Source organism: Syngnathus typhle, linkage group LG10, assembly GCF_033458585.1.
Source record: "Syngnathus typhle isolate RoL2023-S1 ecotype Sweden linkage group LG10, RoL_Styp_1.0, whole genome shotgun sequence".
NCBI lineage: Eukaryota > Metazoa > Chordata > Actinopteri > Syngnathiformes > Syngnathidae > Syngnathus > Syngnathus typhle.
The window spans coordinates 3,484,760-3,501,342 of NC_083747.1; the positions used below are offsets into that span (position 1 = coordinate 3,484,760).

At 42.0% G+C, this 16,583-nt stretch overlaps 1 long non-coding RNA gene across 1 annotated transcript; it reads left to right on the forward strand.

Annotated features, from left to right (window-relative positions):
• Positions 1-168: 168 nt before the first annotated feature.
• Positions 169-12,641, forward strand: LOC133161159 (uncharacterized). The gene is made up of 4 exons (XR_009716020.1): positions 169-286; positions 2,029-2,094; positions 6,598-6,726; positions 12,358-12,641. It is a non-coding gene; the product is annotated as an uncharacterized LOC133161159 (long non-coding RNA).
• Positions 12,642-16,583: the final 3,942 nt, after the last annotated feature.

Below are 16,583 nucleotides of genomic sequence, written 5' to 3' on the forward strand. Positions count from 1 at the left end.
TAAAATAGAAAAAGGACAAAAAAAAAGAAAAAAAATCCTCACAGCCAATCACGAGGGGCGTATTTTTCTGACAACATCCTAATTCTGGCCAATGACGAGTCTTGGTGGGCGGGGAAAGCCTTGACGCACTGAGGCTCGTGATTGACGCAAGCTTTGTTGCTAATTTTAGCATCTGGCAGACGGAGGCTGGAGGTTGAAAAGGGACTCCATTCATTGTACCGGGGTGGGCGCTACTATTTCAGCGGCGCGATTGTGAACCAGCCAAGCCAAATATAGTCGTCGACAGGTATTTTTAGCCCCGCAGCGTGTCCCCGTTTGCATTCGACCAAAGGCGATACGGGATACCGACTTGAAATCCCTCCAAAGTGACTGCGCGCTCGGTTTACAGTCAGCTGATGTGACGCTGCCGACCGACCGACCGACCCACTCACTAAAAACAACTCGACAAAAGCAAACGCAGCAGCTGTCGAGAGTAAATCTCCACACTTTTAAGTTGCTCTGTCTGGGGGACTGGTCGGTACTGGTTTGATCGACTCGGTTCGTGGGGCAAATGCACGGCAGGTTGGGAGCTGCACGCAGCCGCTGCCTTCGCCGCTGCGTACCGGTCAGTGCTCCGGGAGTCAGCTTTGAGACGCCCAAACAAAAAGTGAAGTGTGGGGGAAAGTTCTGGATGAACCCGAAATGCACAAAAGTAACATTTACATGTGAATTTATGCAAAAGCATCTATTTAAATGCCCAGCCACTCCATATTTAGATTGCAGTTTAATTAGATTTTGTAACAAACACAATGAGCAATGAGTTCATCCAACAATAAAGTAAATAAACCATTCTCATAAAAAAATAATAATAGTTATCTACTTAGGTTGGTTGGAAATGATTTTGACTAGCAGTCTTTTAAGCATTCACTATTCTACAAAATCCCATCAAACCGGTTATTCAATCAGAAATGAGATTACAACAATATTGCAAACAAATCTTTGGTCGAATCAGGCAATGTCTCAAATTCATAGCTGACAGACCTTCAACTCGATTAATTGTCTCGTCCTAAAGTGGTTTGATGTTCTTGAAAATCGTCGTTGGTCCAGCTTTGACACTGGTTTGCTTATACATTGATAAAATGCAACTAATTCGTAAGTATGTAAGAGATATCTAACCATTACTTCTCGTCTTTGATTGGTCTCAATCAGGCCTCCATCACATGTCCTTCTTCCGCCTGAAGAGTTGTAAAGAATTTACTGGGACATACGAGATCACTTTTTATAAAAGAGTGGCTTTATTTCCTAAAAGGGCCTTTTCATATTTGTACAGTTGCACAAGCATGACGCTGACTCAGTTCGTGTTCTTGGTCACTTTGTTTTTGTTTGTCCGTTTTTTCCTGCTCATTAATTGTTTGTGTGTTTTCACTTGGACATTCTGGAGCTGCCTCGCCGCTCACCTCAACACGATGACGTGTAAATCCAGATTAGCCTGCTTCATTATTCCACCAGACCTGGAGTAGAGTAATATGAGATTATGACCGTGTCCTTTAAATAGAATCAAACGTGCCGGTAATGAACATTGTTCTCCTGCATTGGAAGTCAGTCATGGGGGGGTTTACACACACACACACACACACACACACACACACAATGTCTGCTTTGTGAACTGAAAAGCCGCTGAGCTGATTTGAAAAGGCTTGATCAAACTCCACTTTGGACTTTTATATTATTTTTCTTATGTTAAGCCAAAAACAAACGTTTCAAAGGTAATTTAGCATTCCTGAATGTGAACAATTCAAATCCAATGTAATCCAGATTTATGCATAGAGGCACATGTTAAAAAACAATTGGATTGACCAAAGTGTTTTGCATTTTATTCAAAACTCAAAGGAACATATAAAATACAGTTTTTTATATATAGTTCCAGCTTTACTGGTTTATTTATCTACACTGCGCATAGCCGTCACGTGTCGCGAGGACAGTACAATGAGTCAAAACAGCAAATACAGGATCTCCCAGCCTCTAATGATTGTTTTGTTCCCCCCACAGATCACTCGGAGTGGGTTTCATTCAAGTTTTACAGCTGCGTTGGAGTGAACTTGACTGAGAAGAACGGTGAGTTCAAGTTTTGGTCCAGCATATCGTCACAGATCACATGAATCACATCTGAACTCCCGTTTAGTCGAATGTTTCACAATTCGATATTAATGCACGCCATGTTTTATAGCAATCCATTGCACACAATTGTTGGATTCCCCAAATGACCGCTTTGGCCCGATTAGGCGTGTTTATCTTTGGTCCAGTACAAAGTGACATTGTAGTGTGCGAGAACAGTTTTGCGCCTACATACTATCGAGTCCGATTTATGGCCCGAGACACTTTCTTCCTTCGAGACCGCTGAGCCGTTCCAGCATCTCGGCGGCTCACAGCACCGAGATGCGGTGAACTCTCCGAGTGCAAAGTGATTGTGTCACTTTGAATGAGGCCTCTATGCGGACGGGGCCAAAGCGGCAGCACTCAGCACTCCGGTGACACCGGAGAGCGAGGGAGAGCGCAGACGGAGGCGGAGGAGGAAACAGAGGAAGGCTTTTATCTCGCTGTCACCAAATCTGCTGTTACTGTACGTCAGAGCACAAGGAAGAGGAAGAAGGGGGTGGGGGGGGATGCCGGCGCGGTGGCACACCGCTCAATGGCGGCTTTCTTCCTTTTCCGTGGACGCACACAACCCGGGGGGGATTCCCCCACCCGGGATTGCCCAAGTGGAGTAACGCAAGCCATCCTTGCCTTATCAGCCCAGTGCCCAAAGACAGGAGAAAGGGGCGGGAAGTGTTTCCATCGGTCGCGACACAGGCGGACGGGCAGTACGGAACCCGATTAGTAGATGCTATCACGTGTTTTGGCGCTTTCCTCGCTAGTATGCGTTTCCACACTGAGTAACACAAAGCAGCGTGTGCGTACTCTTCCGTCACCCCCACCCTCCTCACTTGTTTGATGACAGATTTATCACCCTTTTTTATGGTTACGCCGGTAAAGTCTACAGCAGTTATTGTTTAACAGTGTGAAAGAGACCCCGCCCCCTTTTTCTTCATGTGCGCTTTTTCTCCACATAGTTTTTGCATACGTGTGAAGAGGTTTACGCGTGCGTGGAACTTTGCTACCTCCACTCCACACATTTTCCTCCATTCATTTGCATTGATACAAAGAGTTTATTGAAGGGAGGTCATGGAATTTTTCCGATGGAGCAGGTGACACCTTTTGTGCACGTGTTTAATATTTAAAAAAAAATAAAAAATATATATATAAACAAAAAAACATTTCCAGTTAACACTGCTATTAAACGATATATAAATATACATATATATATTATGTATAATATACAAAATATATTATATATTTATATATATAGTTATACATTTTTTATAGAAACAAACAGCTCATTCCGCTGCCCCAACTCCAGGCATGCTTGAAACATTGTAATCATAGAACTGGCTTGTCTTGTTGAGAACCGCCATGGGATTTACAATGTCCTCATTTCACTCTTCACAGAGTTCAACGCAAACAATGTCTGCCTTCTAACCGTTTAACTTTATATTGAGGCTAAGGGTGTGACTGAAGTATGATCTTGTGTTCCCAGTAATGTAATTACCGTGGAACAACCGAAAGCTATTCCCCTCAGACCCGTTAGTTCCGACCACCCTCAAAACGGGACTCGCCAACAGACTAGACCATTGTAACCCGACTCTATGTTCTGATTTGAACTCGCAGTTTTTACTTTTTCAAGTTCACTCGTCTTACAGTACATGAAGTAGGTTAGCTAGTAGTTTTTTTTTTTTTTTAAATTACAGTGAGATTTTGATCTCACTTACATCTCAAGCATAATTCAGTGGGGTGTCTCCGTGAGTCTCAAAAGTGTCACCCGTCAAAAATGTGTCCTCTAATGACTTCTCTGGAACATGCCCAAGTGTTTAGCGCATTAGCGGTGTCATGCAGTTGGTTACTGGCTTGGGATAATTACAACTCTTTATCTTTTTAATAAGCACATTCCGATTGGTTATCTCTTGCGCGGCCATACTTTTGTTTTTGTTCTGGGGTGTTAATCCTGACATTTCAAAATAGTGTTTGAAAAGCTTTTTTGAAATAGAACAATAGAAGACAAATACCAATTGCTGCTCAAGACAACACGGTGATGAAATATCGCCTCCAAATATTCGTTACTAGGCTCCTTGTCAACGAATAATCAGTTTCGAGCTGGAGCAAAAAAAAAAAAAAGTTCATGTCAAGTGTGAAATGACAACTAAGAGCATTTCTTTTGAGCTGGTGATGTTGAAAAAAAATGTCAAACAATTCGGGATTTTGACTGACTGTGAGCTAATTTAATAAATACTATTTTCATACTGACATCACTCACCCTTAACTTCGGAGTTACCGTCAAAGTTTTTCTTTTGCTGCAAAGTTCAGACCACATATACTACATCATTTCCTGTCAAAGGCAAAACCAAAATCGAAAGGTTGACCCATGTTGTCACATCTTGCAGTTGCCAGGTTGATTTGGATGACAGCCCATCCCAAAACTAATTGCTCGATTGTTTAGAGTGGGTGCTGTAATCGTTGATCCTTAAGCTGTCATAATTTGTTTTGTGTGTCAAACCCAACTTCCATGGAAAGTAAATGAAAGGCTTCCATGTGAATTTGCACAGCTCAACTTTATTCAGGTTTGCATGATCACTGCTATATTTTTCTTCTCCATCACATCGTCGTCTAGACATAAAGAAGATGCAAGCAAAAATATTATTAAATAAAATATATTGCAAAACTATTTTTAGCCAAATGACGATGAATATACAAAGAACTCATAAATCAAGATTAAATAACTTTCTTTGACCCTAACCAAGTCATCCAAAGCAACTCAGCTTTGGACATCTATCACTTGGATTTGGAAACTTAAACAAGTGGAAACTCCACATTCATCAGCATCCAGTTGTCTCTGCCCCTGCGGGTTTCATCGTTAACCTCCCAGGAACCCTTCAGAGAGAAATCAGTAAAAAAAAAAAATTCCATAACAACGATAGTCCAGGATGGAGGAGTGCCAATCCTTTCTACTGATGCTTAGCCAGCCAGCTGCATACCTGCAGATCAAGTACTGAGCTTGCCACTCCCCACGACTGTAACCGCTCACTTATTTAGCGGGAATGCAGCAGCCGTAAAACATAAAAATCCTATACATCGTGACTCGCTTTATGTTACTCTAACTCACTGTTGTGGACCAGTGCTAGCTTGTTTGTGCTTAAAATGTCTTAGTGAACCCCCACAGTTGTTATATTTAGACCCTCATTAGTAACCAAATCAGAGAAAGCGAACATGAGGAAGCATTGCGTGCATTGTCAGGGAATAAAACCTTTGAAATATTAAATGTATGTAAACGAATCCTGACTTTCTTCTCAAATAATCGTCTCACTCTTGACTCCATTCCGGTTATCTCAGGGAACGTCGTGTTGACCTCTCTTTAAACCTTAGATTCACTCCTTCCCCTGTGTTCTTTTTTCTTTTTTCCTTGTCTTTTGCCCCCCCCCCCCCCCCCCCCCCCCTTCTTGGTCCTTCCCTCCATGAAGGGGAACTTCCACTGTAGTCTCGCATCCAGGAACAGACTTCCACTGTGGAAAACAGCCACATAATACTGCTCAAGTGTACTTTCCAAACGAGGGTAAAAAAGAACACACACATGCACACAATACCCCGTCCCCCCCCCCCCCTCCTCCAAATAAATGCCCCCAACTCTTTTTCTTAACTCCTTCACTGCCATCACAGTTAAAATGGATATTTGACGTCTGTAGCTGTCGATGGTAGTGAACGACTTTATGATTTTTCCAACAATGATTCGAGACACACACAAAAGAAGATCATCATTAAAAGTGGACTGACCAGTATAGAGGAATAAATACATTTAAAATTGTGTTATGGGAAGTTTCGGTCACATTGTTGCCGCTAACATAGCATCACAGCATCTTGCGACTTCCTGCGTGAATGGTGAGTTTGTTCAAGCTTTTGTTTATTTCGCCATTTAGAATAGAATAGCTCCTTCCCATAAACAAAGTTCCATGTACTGAACTGAGGATGAAATTGTGCATCAACATTTGTCACAATGTGTTGCACTTGAGACTTTTTGCTTGTGATTTCAACATCATCGACACCTTAAGGTTAGCGTTGTGCTCTTCGTGGAAAACAAGTGGATGCTGACATTTTGTGAGTTTTAATTGCGGTGCTGTGCGAACGTAAATATGTTTTTTGAAAATGTTTTATGGGCTTGCTGCAGGGTTGGACTTGACACCATGATGCAGGATCATAATCACTATTCATTGGCTTTTGTGTAATTGTGCCTAAAAGCTTGCCTTTCCGAGTAAGTGGCATATAATTATGAAACAAATATTTCCAATACTCAGAGAAGAAATGTTACATTTACAATTTAGCTCATAGCAGTTATTTACTTTTGGGAAGTGAATAGAAAATCTTTAGATAAAAAATCAAAAACTGTAGGTTTGCTTCAAGCTTAAGCTAAGTCGGAGATGTTGAAGGTTTTTTTTTTTCTCTCTTCTCATTTGGACTTAAATTCCTTCTATCAAGGCAGCGGAATGGTGGAAACTCCTTGGGAATGGGTTCCATGGAATGTCTGGGCAAGATTCCTTCCGTCTTTTCCCCAGTGGAGTTGACTCTTCTTGTCCCATAAGATCGTCATTGTGCACAGAAATAAAGGTTGGACATTTAAAATGAAACCGTCAAGCTCATTATATAATATTAGTTGACAAAGTAACATTTTGCCATAATTCACATTAGAGTTAGTTTTGTAAAAGTAATAATAGGTTTTCTTGTTTTAAAAAGCATTTTTCAAAACTTTTATTCATTATTTTGTTAGTTTTTGTTCAACATTGCGTGGTACTCGTTTGTATTTATTTTTTTGGTGGTGCTCGTAAAAAGTTTGAGAATCACGGTATCTAGGATTACCATGGCAACAACAGAGGCACTATGTTCTTTATTACGCGCTACTGTAACGTCATTCGGATTAAGACGTTGTTATTTTCGGATGAAAATTGCGTACGTCTTTTTACCGCATCGACCGTTTTTATTTTCTTGTACGTTTTTTTTTTATGTATCTCTGTTCACGTCTTCCTCCCCCAACACTGGAATGTAACTTTGGGTTGACCTCATGACTCATCTCTCCCACACTGACCGCACCGCTGCCGTGCGGACCAAGTCTCTCATGCAGTAGCGGCACACACTCAAAATCTAAAACACACTCGCGCTAACCCACACTTGTTGCGTCACACACACTTTTTGTGGTAACTACTAGACAGCTGTTCTTGCTCAACGCTGCTCTCGGCCATGATGTCATGAGTATTCATGTGTGTGATTGGCTGACGTTGGACGTCAAGGATGGAAGGGTCAAAAGTTTTTTGACCTCTGTCGTGTCTTGCTCTTTACCACCAGTTGGGGAAAAAAATACAATTAATGATCGATTCGATTATTTGATCAATTATTGATGAATCGGATAAAAAAAAAATCTGTTTTCATCCCTTTATTAAAAAACAAAATATGACTTCAAATTGACAGTAATTAGTTACTAGTTTGGTCTGTAATGTCAGAAAATATTCAAATGTTGATATTTACACCAATCGGATAATATTTGCTATTGGGAAGAGTCAATCTGATAATCGATTAGTTGTCGATTACCCGATTTGTCATTGCACCTCTCATAATTATGACCAGAAGCATATGACCGAGATGACTTCAATGTAGCTTCCATGACTTAAAGGCATTTATCAATTTAGGTCAGAGTCATTTACATTCAAATTTCCAAAACATCCTATTATGTGGCTCATCAGTCGATAGGACATCTTTAACAAAAAACTCATTTATGTCTACCAAACTGGGTCAGACTGTTACAGTAATAAAGTAATAAGTTGTATTTGATCTTAGTTGACTCTAAATGAGATTTGTCTTTTAAAGACACTCGTGCGTGTCTGAGAGTGTCCCCATTTGTAGTCACCATGGTGAAGTCCTAAAAGTCGTCATGACAACTCTATCCGCGGCCTCGTTGCGTGCCAAAACACGCAACTGTCACCTATGCATCACCACTGTTCACACAAACGCTCATGGAGTCACGATCGCACACAACAAAGACACCGACGTAGGTGACGCTTTTAAAACGGGTGTCAAAATAGAGGCGCGGTGTTTATGACTGTTCAATCCGTCCGTTACTGAGCAGAACGAGTCACTTTTAGTTTCTTTTCGTTTTTTTACTGCACATAGTTTTTGAATTGTAATTTTTTTTTTAAATCAGTCTTATGTTGGAGCAAGAGATGCTAAAGGCATGTGCCGGAAGGTGCAGCCACCCTGGGGGGGCTCTTCCCACCAGCCCACCCCTCTCACTTCACCTCCACACACACACACACACAGCCTGCCTGCCTTGAGCACATTTGACTCCTCGATGGTCGCCCCCTCTGTGATCTCTTCCTATATTTGACCCACTTTCCTGCGTGCACCTCAGTCACCCGCTCTGCCACGCGCCCACTCCTCTGTATTTCCACTGGGGTGGAAAACACAAGTAGAGTGGGAAAAAATGAGGGGAGGTCTCTATGGAAGATGAGTTGGAGGGGGGGAGGAAAGTATCAGGATGAGTGAGTCTGTCCATTACCCCGGGGGGTGCATCTTCTGGATTGGTCCTTGCACTGTACTAACCAAGGCCTTTCAGTTTGGCATTCCAAACCAGGAGGTGCACAGAGAACACATTTAATTTGAAAAAGAACTGAACAAACTATTTAGAAGTCCTCTCAAATTCTTCTTAAAAAAAAACCATCTCTATGGTTAAGCAATAACACATGATAAAAAGAGTTTTTATGGGTGGAACTTCTCTAATGTCAGGCCGCCCTTGTTGTCATGGTTACAATAATGCCATGATAGTTGAGCTAACAAGGTACAAATATGACATTCTTCTTTCACTCTGGATGTCATTCTTATCCCTTTTGTATTTGAATATTAATTCATTTTGCTGGAAGGAATGTACTGTAATGCTTTTTGACATTTCTGGGCCACTCTTGATAGTATAGAACAGGAGCTACTTTCTTCTTCCCATTCAACATTGTTATTATATGTCCGTCCAGTAGACATCCCATAACGCTATGGCTAGGCAGTAGAAAATCTTGCAATTTGATCTCAATTTCAGATTTGAACATATTGAGTTCAATTTCAGAGAATCTGCTGCATGGTCAATTCTTGGGAAGACAGTCATCTCATGGTCTGTGTCTGTTTTCGAATCTCTCATTTGAATGTTGCAGACATTTCCTTTGGAAAGCCGTCCGGCGTCTAAAGCTAAATCCACACCGGATTTGTTTCTTAAAAATAACAATTAAAACATTGCAAATGTACTTGATTTCATTCCATATATTCAAAATCACAAACCGTCACCTATTTTCTGAGTTTGCTCATGTGACCTTCACAAGCTGACCCGTGATTGGTTATTGGCAACTGTGATGTCATTTTTAGTCGACAGCAAAAGTGGCAAAATGGCCGCCCCGTGAGATGGATAAAAACAAGTGGATTTTGCTATTTAACTCATATTCCACAAATGTAATAATAATCACAATATCGTGTTCAGAGTAGTAGGACCACATCTAACGTATTCTTCCAAAGACCATTTTTGACTGGATCTCTTCTTTAAATATAGTCTAATCAGCGTCTTGCCACGTCTCACCTTAGAGGCGGATGGAATGTTCCTGGCAAATCAGAAGTGAGCAATAAAAAAAAAGTCAGACATCAGTGAAAACAATTTTTCATGATTTCCAAATCCTTTTGGTTCCATTTGAAGAGAGTTGCGGTCCGCTCTGGTCAAGGTAGCGATAACGCCGCCCACTCTCCTCTCACTTGCTACTTGCATCCTGTCGTCTCATGATGCAAATGGAAGTGAGAGAACGCCCACTCTGTCCACATTGCCATGACAATCATATGACACCATTACTGCGATGACACACTTTTATCACCACCAGGTGGAGGAAATAACAAAAGTAATAAATAGCAGCTTGGTGTGTGCTACCTCGAATTTTATTTTGACTGAAAAAAAATATATATAAAAGCAAACTTGCTGCCTACACGTCTGCATCTTGGCATGTTTGCTTCTTCACATGGTGGAGGCAGCACTAGTGGAAGACTGCGTGGGCGTCTGTGGCAAAGGAAGCGTGCGCTTTCACCCATCACACTAGCGTACACATGTGTATTTTGCGTATGTGTTAATCCTGGAAAGAGAAGTGAGACGGACACTTCCGCTTTGACTAAAATTAGACCTTCCACTGCAGCTTGCATCACTTCCTCTTTAACATGCGTGTTTGCTGTAGTGTATCACCTCAACGCTGCTTCACAGTTTCCTTATCTGGCTTTTGCGCGGTTGCTTTTATTGTGTTTGTGTGAGTGGAAAGCGTTTTATATCACGGCACAAACGGCCGAGCTCCGAGTTCCCCACTGTGCCGTGTTATATTGTTGTTACTATGTATGTACATCTGTGATAGTGTACACACGCACACACACATGCAAAATGTGCGTCGGATTTGAGTGAGACAGAGATGGAAAGTGGTGCCTCACTCGCCACGTGACGTCAATTTCTGGTGTTTTCCAAACCAAACTGGAAGCAACACAGATGAGGATGTGATGTCATCATCAGCGTCAAGCTTACTTTCTCGCGCCTCCCTCACCACACCTTATGAGTTTTTGGCTCTATTTTCATCTCTTTGGTGTGGGACTTCTATCTCCACCTTATGCAGTATGGGAGGGAGTAGGTGGCCACTGCCCGTTTTTTTTATTTTTATGAATGGAATGTGTTGTTTACATACTGACAGAGCTATTTTTGTCAGTGCTGAATGATGAGCACGGAGTGTGACCACACCGACTAGCTTTCATCGCCCTTCCTCCGTCGGTTGGTTCAGCCCCGCAGATTGATGTCAATGTTGTAAAAGTGCAAGTGCGTTATCTTTTCTTGTGGCTGAGTGTGAAGATTTCACAGATTGACTGAGAATGGAAGCATGAAAGCAGTGTGCTCAGATAAGACAATAAATACATTTAAAAAAATTATGCACTTTTGTGGTATTTGCTGGTAACCTTAATCAATTCTAATATGGATGAAATCTTAATTATGATGAGGCCTTGACTTTACACTCCCCACAGTAGGATGTTACTTCATGGCGCATGCTTATGCATGTTTAATCGCAATGCCATGACACATTTGCGGGAACTAGTCGCATGCAGTTCTTGAAACTTCAACTTGTGATCACACAATGAGGAACAGTAGCACGACTAAAGTTTAGACATTCTTTAAACAAGTTGTTTTTATTATTATTGCTTTGGCTCCCACCCAGTGAAATATTTCTCTTGCCCAAATTCAGTATTGACATCTGTGCCAGCCTGCTGTGAGCGTGTGTGTATCTGCTTGTGTGTACGTATTTGTGTGTTTGAACTGCTCCGAGGACATCCAGTTTGAGTGTTTCTCCTCCAATGCTCTTTCCGGTTGAGGAACGGTAGTTTTTTTGTCGATGGGGCTTATGGATCGGCACATTCAGCATCCCAGCCCCCAGTCACACACCCACACGTGCAAACACTGGACAAAAGTAGACTTTTTTTTTTTTTTTGTCTGGTGGAAACTAACAAAGAGATGGTTCGCTCCAGTTTTAGCTTATAGTTAGCATAACGTTTAGCCGTTTGTCGGTTAGCATATAAAAATATGTTTGTGCAGTAAACGGTACATAATAATTCATTCTTTTATTTATTGGGCACATCTGGGAAGACATGCAACTGCATTCATTTCATATGAGAGTAATAATTATTTTGTCCGACGATCAAAACGTCAACACGTATGACAATGATGTCGTGCAGCAGTTGTATTTTAAAATCATGGCGATATAAAATGGAATTTATAAACAAACCAAGAAAAGTCTGTAGTTCCCTTTGTTATGCGTAATAAAATTAAATTAAGCTCTGAACTCAAAAATGTTATACGGCTTAACAATTTAGTATAATCAAAAAAAGATTCACGTCAAGTATTTTAATGAGTTAGTTTTTTCTAAATGAATTTTGTTGCCTTCAAATTCTGTCGCCGGTTGCTTTTGTCCTCACTTTATAAACACCAAAAGACAATAGAAATAGTTTTTAAAAATAAATCAAAAGCCTCCCAGTGAAATAATAATACAACACATGCTGGTTGGCACTGCACAGTCAGTTATGTAATCCTGATAATAGGCAGTCTATTTTGAACGCCCCCTCCCTCCCCTCTCCTCTTTCCAAACTCATTATCAACTTGTTAAATCAAGCTTTTTTCTCCTTATGTCTCTTCCAATTCTCTTTTAGTGACGTCGCCCTTTTATGTTGCTGACGGAATCTCCCGCTTGGCAGGAAAATACCTGTCATGGGTCACAAGGGCCACCGGACATGTGTGACGTTGCGTGCACGTCTTACTCCAGCGATTTTACTATACACACGGTAAGCCGGGGAAGCCCTCACACACACACACACACAGCGGCACTCACTAATCCAATTAGGACATTGGTTTGTGGCCCGGGCCTCATTGGACACATGCTGATCCAATTATTAGTGGATGGGTTGGCCAGGCAATCCCAGTGTTTCCCTTTGCTAATGTTCTTAAGTGGCGCTGTGTGGACACCTCGTACGTACAAAAGACCCCCCCCCCTCCCCCTCCTTGCGACGTGTGCCAACAAACACCCTGTCGGCCTGGTGAGTCAACCGAGGTGTTTAGGAAGTGACTGACGTCCACTCAGTCAGCTGAGTTGCAAAAAAAAAAAAGCTGAAACTCAAGGCTTACCCTTGAGATACTTTCCCCCCCCCCCCCGCATCGAATTTGTATAAAACTCCTGAGCGCATGCCAGGAATAGTCTCAGATGTCCACACTGTGGGCATCATCATCATCAGAGCCAAACAATCAACGAAGGGAAAGTCGCGGAAACGCACGCTCGTTTTTCTTCCACTAACAAAACATTGACACCGATTTGGAGAGCAATGTGCTCATGTGTGGATATTTCCTGAGTAGCTCTTGATGGTACATCAATGAGGAGCACTCCAAACAAGGACACAAGTCCATCCAGGCGCTCTTATCTAACACTCGCTTAGCCCAGTGAAGATCTGGAGGGCTTTTCTAGTCTCTTTTATGATCGTGACAAACATACACATTTTACCCATGGTCATTTCAGGCGGCGTGATTAGTGCTTGTCACACTTCATGTCATGTGGTTGGAAAATTCTCAAGCCGTCTACAGTTTGTTCGTTTTGATAGCGCCGAGAATATTTGAGTATTATTTAATGCTCCGTTGGGATGCTCCGTCGAAATTGTTTGAAATTGGTTTTGGTTGAGCAATGCCAGCCTACGCTACACCAAAACAAAGCTAGCTCCCCCCCCCCCTTCCCAGTTTGATTTAGTTCACATTTAAGAAAGGAAAACATTGAGCTCATCTTTGTTCTCCTCTTTTATTATATATTTGGCCACAAAGATGAAGCTTAATGGATCCGCCCGTCACAGAGCAGAATTGTCGTCTGTTAAGTACAGCAGCAATCAGCCTTGCAGCAGGAACCACTTTATCAACTTGTAGACACAATGGCGGCTCTATTTCCTTCTTTGATCAACAACAGAACGAAAATAATAAATAAAAAAAAGCGTGTATTAAGCAGATAGCCGGGCCGTTGCTCTGTCGTGAAAAAGGCCTCGGCTTTGGCACTGAACAACATATGCTCGGCGTGGATGACATGGAAAGTGAGGAGAAGAGGTTTCCGCTGGAGGGGACAGCGGGGGGATAGCACATACCCCTGGGGATGTCTAAGGATGTACAATGCCAGTGCGGATATGTGTGTGCGTGCGTGTGTGTGTGTGTGTGTGCACGCCCGAGGTAAAGCAGGGGATGTTGAAGCTGATTTGTTCTGATGGACTCAAACACAGACACAGACTCTGCCTGTGACTCACAGACGAGACGCAAGTATCCCTTAGGGAGCAGGCCCGCGGCGTGCACACACACATACACACACACACACGTGCTTGCCAGGTTAGATATCTGCCTGCTTGCGGATCTCTTCTAGCCGTGATGTGAGGCGATCATGGGGATGTTTTGACTGCATTGAAACCTCTTATTGTGCATGCCAAAGTGGAATTTGTATCAAACTGGGTTACTTTCTCACGTCTTGTCGACTGTATGAAAGCACAATGTCCAGTTGTGTTGTTGCCGATATTGCGAATCATGAATGGGGCTTATTGAGCCAGCCGGGTGCACGGTTGCTTCCTCTTCACCCGGCAAAAGTTTTGCAAAAGAGGCAAGATGAGGATGCCAAAGGCCCTCCGGTTAGTGCCCTGAGTCCAATCACCCCCCCCCCCGACTAACCGCCCGTAATGGGACATTAAAAGTGCCAAGGAAACACTGGAGCTGTCGTTTTGCGGTGTCGCCGGAAACGCGCACAAAGGCGTCTGATGGCGTTCTCATTTGGCCCGCTTGCTCACACAACAAAATGGAGACACGCAATTTTACACAGTCACATTAAGGCACACAAAGCGCCACTGGCTTAATATGAGCCGCGTGTGACGTCAAGCGTATGCTCGTTATAATAGCGCTGGGAGCATCAAAGTGACAGATATCACACACAGGCAAACACAACGAATTATCGTCGGGTCATTTTCAGATCAAACCATTAAACACATTTCAATGCCCCTTTGTTAGAAGCCAAAAATTGCCGTGCCGTTGTGTCATGTGCTTTGTTTAAAGTGGCTTCCTAAATTCGACAGACTTTTGTAGACGACTGAACAGGATGGAATAGTAATGATGGCGGCATCCCAGGTCGCCTAAAAAGATGCGATGATATCGCTGGAAGGCGTCCTCGCCAAAATCACGCATGATAAATATGAAATAAAATAGTAATAATAAAAAAATAAAATATATCAATATAAAATAAATAATACGAAAAATAATAACTAAAACAAATAATAGAATAAATAATAAAAATAAATAATGCAATAAATAAAATAATAAAATAAATAAATATGAACCCCAAAGGAAAATCACAGATTTTTTGGGGGTGAAATGGCGTCACCATTCATTTAATATCCATTCACGCTTTGCACAAGTCAGTGCAGTTATGCTAGCCATAAAAATCAATGTGTCTATTGTCCCTCACGGGTCACCGTAGGTGAAATGTGGGAAACTGGCGACAGTGGCAAGATTCTTTCCATTGCTTTGTGGAAGTGGAACATTGATTTGGTTGCTTCTTTCCCACACAGAGAGAAAGAGAGAAAAAAAAAGGTTTAGGATCAGGAGGAAAGCAACAAAGGCTTAAGAGCTTGCTTGTCTTTCCATAAGCATGTTGTTATGATTTCAAACAAAGCGTAATGAAGTGCTTATTTGCTAACATCATGTGCAGATCAGACAAAAACGCTTATGACTAATCGTGCACGTGTTTAATCTCGTGTTTGGAAGCAAAATAATAATGTACTGCTTGTATATTGATTCATTCATTCATTCATTTACCTCACGAGGAATGCTGGAGCCTATCCCAGAAATCTTCAACCTCTTATTTATTTTTTAACTAAGGCTTCCTGTGGAAAATTCAAAATTATTATTATTTTTTTATATATACCGTAATTTTCGGACTATATGTCGCGTTTTTTTTCATAGTTTGGGGGGGGGGGGCGACTTATACTCAGGAGCAACTTATATACATATATATTTTTATTTTTTATTTTTTTCTTCACTTTTTTTCGGCATTTTATGGCTGGTGCGACTTATACTCCGGTGCGACTTATAGTCCGAAAATTACGGTAGTTCTTGCTCTCCTACTCATCTATTTCGCTTCCTTCATGAAGTTCAGTTGTGAAGATCTTCCCTCCTGTATTTCTCAAGTGATGTAAAAATGACCTCATTTCGAAAACACCGATCTTCTGCGTGGCCAGTGAATTATTTTTATTTTTTTTCACAGCGTGTGTCAGCGCTCTGACTAATTGTCCCTCCGTCACTCTCGTACATTTTTCTCCCGCATTCCTTTCATCTCGTCACTCGTTTCTTATTTCCCCTGGCATGACTTCATCAGTGTAAAAGCAAGATTTAGTTTTATTACAGCCCGCGTCTGCTCTTAAGTAAATATTTGCAGCACGTGTCCAAAGTGAGGCGCAAACCTGACCACCGAGCTATCCCAGGAATGTACCGCATCATCACTTCCTGGCCCGATAACGCTGGAAAAGCCTGATTTCTATCAGCCGCTGTGTCGTAATCGCCCCCGTTGATGCGCGTGTGCAACATGTTGTGTCCTCATACCATAATAGGCTTCCCCGAATAACTGTCCCATAATTCTAAACCTATGAGAAGATCCAGCTGGCTCTGGCCTCAAAAGGAAACGCTCACCTCGCTTGGCTGGACTGTACTTCACCTTCTATGGCAGACTGAAACATTTCCACAAGGAATTCCAAGTATCCTAGAAAACATCTTCCCGATTCCAAACATCTTCGGTAATACGCCGGTCTTGTCTGGATCTCGGGCCAAGAAACACATCAGCACTACTCGACCGAGAGCGACACTCACCGATTTTACA